Raw genomic sequence first — 8372 nt, forward strand, 5'->3', positions numbered from 1 at the left:
AAGTAGGAAATCAAGAAGTAAAAGTAAGGAGAACGATATGAAACATGAAATGGCCTATTTTAGAAGAGATTTTTCTTTGAAATAATTTGTTAGCAGACCGATTTGCAATTAGAAGGGTTATTTTTCATTGTTAGTGATTAGCAAATTAATTTGATAATTCCACCATGTTAAGTAGAAGGGAGAATTGCAAAATTACTCCCTCATATCCATCCTACTTCTCCATATTTTGTGCGATGCACATTTGTCCACTAAAAGTATTTAACTGTAGTAATTGGGTCCCAAATCCAATTTCTTCTTAATGTTTTCCTCAAGAAACTGTGCCCACTCCATGTACTTAGAAATTTAGGAGTAAAAGCGAAAACATATAACCCTTACTTGAAACAAATGGCATACATAAGTACCATATGTTAATTGTGGAAAGCTGAAGCAAAAAAATTTTGTGAGTGTATAATTATGATGCACATAGATGTCTCTTTTCAAATGAAAATTTGTGTCTTTTCATTTTTTCCCCCTCAAACTTGTTAACACGTTACCTGGTCATGACCTTTTTAGCAAAAATATAATAAATAAAAAAAGTTGCATATGAACTGGGAATTACACCAAATTGCAATAATTTATGTGTTAAGGACCAAAATAACTAACTATTTACGGCATTCAAGTCAGTCTGAAAGCTGATCATTGTTTATGTATCGTATTCATGGAATGCATATTTGCTTCTAGAACTAACTATTCAAGTCACTCTGAAGACCACCATTTCTTACAACTTAGGGTGCATTTTTGTTTTTGTTTTTGTTTTTTTTGTTGACAAGGGAACCTGCAGCAGCTACTCGAGAGTGCACACCGGATAAACCCCGCCTCGTGCAATAGTCCGGCAATCACATGGATCGGAGGGATAAGATGCACTAGGCAAATTTTGTGCGACAGGCGGATGTCTCAGGAGAGGTTCGAACACGGATTGACAGGAAGGCATGACACTAACTTAGGGTGTGTTTGATAAAATTGAAGTTTGAATCCATTAAATTATTGAATTGTTAAGTATTAAATCTAATACATTTAAATGCATATCACATTCAATGATAAGTGAATAGTTTATCACTTAATTTTTGGAACAAGTTTTACCTAGAAAATTCAGTACTACTTAATTAATTCAGATGTTCAATTTTTTGTTATCAAACGGTTTGAATATGTTAAGATTTGATCCCATTAAGTTTAAGTGCTGTATTAGATTAACAAACAAGACCTTAATGTTGAATGATACAAATCTAGCTTTACAATGTCAGCTTTCAAATGTGTTTTTCAGGTTAAATCATTTGAACTTTGTGGTGGCGATTGCTGAAAATATCGCGAGCACATGTTTAGGTTGCTTCTTTCTGCAGATCGCTATGACTCCAATGAATCTCGAAGATTAGCACATTAAGATAAGTTACAAAATAAAGCTATACATTAAAATTGCGCCATTAATTTACACCATATATATGCCGTAAGAATTATACAAACGGCTTGAATTGGACAACTCAAACTTGTAAGACCGTCTAGTGTATTCGTTTAGTGCTTAAATCATCACCAGCATGTGTTATTGGTATTATTAATCTTATTAAGACTGGCTAATTATTTTGATTACTTTGGAAATGTGAGGAAAACGTTTACGTTTTTAGGATCATGATGGCTCAAATGGCAGTTGTTAATGCGGTTGTCTCCTGTATCTATATCTATATCTATATGTATTGAGGAAGGGGTTTCTAGCAGAAACCCTGTCAATGACTTCTGAACTTCCCATTCTTTTTTCTAGATTTTTGTATTTATTTTAATATATAAAAAATAGTGGGTTATAACCAGCCCTATCACCAGTCCAATTTAAAATTTAAAACTTCCCCACTATCTCTTACCTCATCTTACAACCACTCCTACAAATCCTCTACTCATCATCCCACGTTTCCCCCCACATTTCCTCCCACGTTTCCTGCTCCAATTAAGAGTTATCAAATTTAAGAATTCCACCCCAATTAAAACTCTTCCAAACGTAGCATGCTCCTTCAATCGTATTTTTTGGTTAACCAAAACAAGTATCTATTATCTATTTCATCTTTCTTGTGGTGTCAATCTTAGTCTTTAATTTAATTTCACCATGGAATATGCCCACCTACAATCATTTCAACAACAACTAAATTTCAAACTCGCAAGATTGCAAAGGAGGAAACATATACTTAGCAAACGAAATGTACACTGCAACGATTCCACACACCAGTTGGAAAAGTTTCAACAAATTTGTGCTAACGAAAGAGAAATCTCAAATCAAATTTGAAGGACAAAATCCAAGCTGCACCGATTAAAGCGTCGTTGGCATCAAATTAAAAATTTCGGTACCGTGTATTCTTTAAATATTTTTTATTATTTTTGATTATTTCCAATACTAAAATATGTCTACTATTTTTTCCCAACCCGTTTACTGATCGACTTAATTAACTCGATCAGTTAATTCCCCCACCCTCTTTCTCAGTTTCTTCTTTGTTTTTGGTTCTCTTTTGATTTTGTAAATGTATTGATTTTGTTTTTTTTTTTTGTGGGCAGTTGTGGAAGAGATTATGTGCAGAGACTTCAACGGAAATCAACCTTCTTGCGGAGAACTGGAAGTAGATTCTTGCCGCCTTAATTTTTCAGGTCGGTCCTCTCTGCCCATCCTTTTTGTCATGTTTTGGTTTTCTTTTAAGTTTATTTTTTATTATTTTCAATACTAAAATATGTCTACAATTTTTTCCCAACCCGTTTACTGATCAACTTAATTAACTCGATCAGTTAATTCCCCCACCCTCTCTCTCAGTTTCTTCTTTGTTTTTGGTTCTCTTTTGATTTTGTAAATGTATTGATTTTGTTTTTTTTTTGTGGGCAATTGTGGAAGAGATTATGTGCAGAGACTTCAACGGAAATCAACCTTCTTGCGAAGAACTGGAAGTAGATTCTTGCCGCCTTAATTTTTCAGGTCGGTCCCCTCTGCCCATCCTTTTTGTCATGTTTTGATTTTCTTTTAAGGTGATTTGGTCTTTTACTTTCTTTATTTTTTGTCCTTTTATTTTCTGGGCTGACGGATGGTTTTGATTGCATATATGATCAATGCTTTATTTGTAATAACCTGGAGAAATAATTAACTTAAATCTTGAAAGGGCTTTTGTGTTATGACGGCGATTGACCAACTGGCGTATTTGCATATTCAATGTCTTCTTCCTAATCCATATATTTTGGTACATCTAATCCAAAATATCTGTCCCATTTGCCCATAAAATGAAGAAACCCCCCAAAATATGTTCTACGAGTTATGCAAATTGTAGACAACTATGTGAAGATCATTTTTCAAAGACAGTGTGTATGCATTGTAATGACGTGGTTGACACTGTTATTAGATAATTAAATTCATGTATATTTAAATTCAATATATTTTTCTGTATTGCATATAATATTTTATTTGTCAAACAGGTACAATATTAACATACAAATTAGAGATTCAAGTGATAACATGCACCTTAATCTACAAGACAAGCATGCACGATTTGTATTTGGTTGTGATACTTCTTATCTCAGAGCATTATAAAGGAAGGTAGAATTTCTTAATATATATTTATTTTTTATAGTACTATTCATAAACTATGTAAAAAAATACACTAATTTCGTACATTCTCAATTATCACGAAAATGGTGATAGGTTATTCAGCCAACGAATTAATTCATGCAAAGATCGTGCATTTTCCTTTGTAGTAAGCACTCCACAAAATTCAACAGAGTTAATTAAATCACCAATTTTGACTTTCGTACTAAAAGTAGATTGGTGTGAAGAGTGTTCGCACCTTCAAGCAAGATTATCAAATCGAATGCTTAGTATTTGTAAGTATTTCATTTTAAGAACATTCATTTGTAGAAATATACCATTCCCTTTTTTAATATAAATTTTTATTTTTTTTCAAGATCCATCTTCCGAAAAATGGCAGTTCTTGAATGATATACACATTCTATTATATTACATTTTAATTGTGTTAGTACAATTTTTTCACCTTTATTTGTTCATCATTTTATTTTTATTTTTTTCAATAATGTCAGTATCGTGCGTAGCACGGGTATTTCCACTAGTTATTTAGTACACATAATTAGAGTGATTGACAAAAATAACTTCAACAACTGCCGCCACGCCAGTATCGGATGTCCCTCTCAAGTCGTGGTATGCATCCTCCTCCACCACACCACAACGCTTGAAGAACCCATTAATCCCGGACTGCCGGGCGTAACCTATTGGATAACCTCCCACGAGCTCGACTCATTTTCCGGCATCGCGAAAGTAGTCATGCAGCTGGTGTCCAATCTAAACATGCAGTATTCTGTGTGCCATAACAGCGGGTTGTGTCACTTTTGCCCATCCCCATATCTCTCGTGTCTTATCTTAATGGCTATTCTTCCATCTTTTACTAAAAAGAATTGCCACGCCAGTACAAGTGCCATTTTTCCATCCTCGCCTTAGAATTTTGATGTTCTTTATATCCATCCCCGTCTCAAAAATGGTGCACACCCCTAATCGTGTCTGCGTAATTAGAACAATTTATCAAAATATATAGTAAATCAAAAACATTCTCATCATGTTGGGGGTGACTTAGGTGGTAGGGAAAGGAAGTTAAACGAGAAGTTTCGCATTCGAAATCTCCCGCTTATACTTAAAAGAGAAGAAAGGCATTTTCATTGTTGTTCATTCTAACCTTTTAAAAAGTGCCCAAAACGTTCAAGGATTGAACTAGTCAAGTTAACAAATTCTAGAGCAGTTAATATTAGACTTTGACAATGCACCAAATAGGATTATTGGTAAAAAAATTAATGGACTATTAGAGTTACTTACTCTTAAGACAGTTCAGATTTTTCCTTCAAAAAAAAAAAAGGACAGCCAGAATTTCATTTAGGTTGGTTTGTTGAACGTTATTGATTTATGATTAAAGAATTTAATTTACTGTGTTAAATGCCATTGTAAGAATTTGTTCCTTAACCGAACTATAGGTTTCTAGCAATTATATCAAGGGATAATTTCTGAAACCTCCCCTGAGGTCACTGCAAGAAAATTGGTCATCAGTGACAACTTTTCTCTGTGACGAAAAAAAGTTGTCACAAAAGTGGATCCTTTATTGACGACTTTCTAACTCGTCACAAACCTCTAATGGGAGCCAACTCATTTGTGACGACTTTTCTAAGTCGTCACTAGTAAATTCCTGCCAAGTTTTAGCAAGAGCGCGGGAGTGTTTAGAACACACAATAGTGACGACATTAAGAACATCATCACTATTGCTTGGCCTATTTACGGACGACTTTTTGTTGTCGTCACTGATCACTAAAAAAAAAATTTATTAGTGACAACATTTTTTAGTGATGACAATAAGTCGTCACAAAAGGAGCTTCTTTAGTCGCGACACCTAAAGTTGTCATAATTGCATCAAAGCAACTAAATGTTTAGTGACGACCCGTTATTTTCGTCACAAACTACACTGCAAGAAATATGGTCATTAGTGACAACATTTTTTAGTGACGACAAAATTCGTCACAAAACGTGATTGTTTAGTGACGACAAGGAAAGTTGTCATAATTGCTCAAAGCAACTAAGTGTTCAGTGACGACCTTGAAAAAGTTGTCACTAAAATGATCTATATAGTGACAACTTCTAATATCGTCACTGTCACTCTACCGATTTGGATTTAGTGACAAGAATTAATCGTCACTGTTTAAAGTACTTATTTCTAAGTCACTTTCTGTAATTCTACTGTGCCACCCTAACTTTTGCGATTTAGCCCCAAATGTTGTAAAAAATTCCATTAATTCGATTATGATACCTTAACTTTTACAATTTAGCCCCATATGTAGTGCACCGATTTCTTTAATTCTATTATTACTCCCTAACTTTTGTAATTTAGCCCCATATGTAATTCACCAATTTTATTAATTCTATTATGGCACTCTAACTTTTGCAATTTAACCCCCATATGTAATATACCAATTTTATTATTTCTATTATGGCACCCTAGCTTTTACAATTTAGCCCCTATTTTTTTATTAGGAAATTGCGAATGGTATCTTGATAAACTATGCATAAATATTTTATAATTTTCTCAAACTTAAGTAATAATTTGTTATAAACTCTATAGATATATCTTTCATTACAATAGTTATAAGGTAGGCAGGTCTTTTTATCAATGGAATAAGAAATTTATGCCAGATTTATCCTTTGTACTACATGCCAAGTAGTATTAGCAAAGGAATAACAAAGTACTACAAAGTAATTAACAAAATAGCCTTTAGGGAGTGTTGTTTATGGGCAAATGAGCATTATCTATTTAAAGTACCAACTTTTTATGGGCATTTTACTCTCAAACATATAATTTATGATAAATTTATAAATGTTTGTAAGTATAATTTATTGGCTGTATCCTTTGTATTAGTACATGACTACTCTTTGAACTAATATATTTTTGACTAATACTCCTTTTCACTCCCAGCCCAAGTTCACGATACACACCACATCACTCTTTTCATCATCTAAAATATTAAAAATATTACAATAACAAATACAACCTTACTAACAGGTCTAAAGTTCCCACGCCTTGCATGGGAAGCAATCACCTAGTTTTAATATATAAACAACCAAAAGCATAAACATTAAACAATAATTACTGTGGGAGTCCAATTTAATTGTTCAATAAGTTGAGCTATTTAAAGAAGAAGAAAGAAAATTTAAAAAAACTGTTTTAGAGAGCTCTTTAGTTGAGCTTATGCAGTGTTGTATTTGTATAGATTGGACTGTGATTTCTAACTTCTTGCTGGTGTTGTAATATGTGGGCCAAATTATATGAGGTTCTTAATGAATTGTAATTTTTGTCTTAATAATCTAAGTCTCATTACTTGTTCTTTATTATTGTACTCCTCCCCTTACCTACTTCTTTTACTCTTTTATGACAGATAAATGCTATTCATACTAGCTTTTGGAAGATATCTATGGTTATAGTTGAAGAATGTTGAAGACAAAATTGCCTTTTGCTCATGGAATGGTTCATTTAGATGTTCTTCAATTTCTTAAACTGTGATTGCTTTTGTAAATGTATCTTATGTACAAGTGATATTTTGGACAAATGTTATTTTTGTAGGCATTAGTTGGGCAATGTACACTTGAATTTGACATTTGAGAATGCTATATTATTACCATGTAATCTAATGCAAATACTTTTGGTTATCAATCGTTCATGTTTATTTGTATGGTTTGTTTAAAATCAATGATTTAGCAATGATTACAGGCCAAATTATGACTATTAAGCTATTATGAAATTATCTAATGACAAAAAAAAGTTGTCACAAAATAGAAAATAAAAACTCCTTGTCACAACAGAGACTGTCACTAAATCTAAGTTACATTTGTGACGACAATTGTTGTCAGTAAAATAGTTATATACAATGGCTTTCGGTGCTTTTTAGTGACGACTTTAAGTAGAGCATTTTTGACAAAAGGTCAATTCGTCAATAAAACACTTCCAGATTGTCGTCACTAATGACAACTATTTAGTGACGACCAAATAGTTGTCACTAAATAGTTGTCATTAGTGACGACAATCTGGAAGTGTTTTATTGACGAATTGATCTTTTGTCAAAAATGCTCTACTTAAAGTCGTCACTAATGAGAACTATTTAGTGACGACATTTTAGGTCGTCACTGTTTACTTTTACCGACGGGGATTTAGTGACGACTTTGTGACGATCAAAAAGTCGTCAATAAAAGGTATTTGTGACGATATTTGTATGTTCTGTGATGACTTTGTGTTGTCACTGATGAACAATTTTCTTGTAGTGGGTTTCTAACAATTTCACAAAACTCTCCTTAATATTTTAAAATTACACATATCTCCCCTATTGCTGCAAAAGTACTCTACTACCCCTATATAGGATACTTAATGACATTTTTTTTTTGGAAAATTACAGAAAATTAAAAAAAAAATCAAAATTGACTTATTCTCTCTCTCACTCTCTCACGCTTACTCCTTTCTACATTTTTGTTGTATCTTTATTTTTATCATTTATTTTATTTTATTTTAATTTGTGTTATTTTGTAGGAAAAGAAGAAGAAATGGAATTTTAAAATACTATTTATTTTTAGCCCAATCCAAAAGAGAAATCCAATCAAAAAAAATTTTCCAAAAGCCCAAGCCAAAACCCCAACAAAAGCCCAAAAAATAAACAAGAAGAAAAATAATTTTTTTTTCCAAAAGCCCATTCCTCTTTTCCTTTAAAAAAAAAAAAAAAAAAAAAAAAAGCCCAGCCTCACGTTACATGCTCGTATCTCTTGATCCAATGTTTTGAAAATCGGACCG

This window comes from Coffea eugenioides, chromosome 2 (assembly GCF_003713205.1).
Source record: "Coffea eugenioides isolate CCC68of chromosome 2, Ceug_1.0, whole genome shotgun sequence".
Taxonomy (NCBI): domain Eukaryota; kingdom Viridiplantae; phylum Streptophyta; class Magnoliopsida; order Gentianales; family Rubiaceae; genus Coffea; species Coffea eugenioides.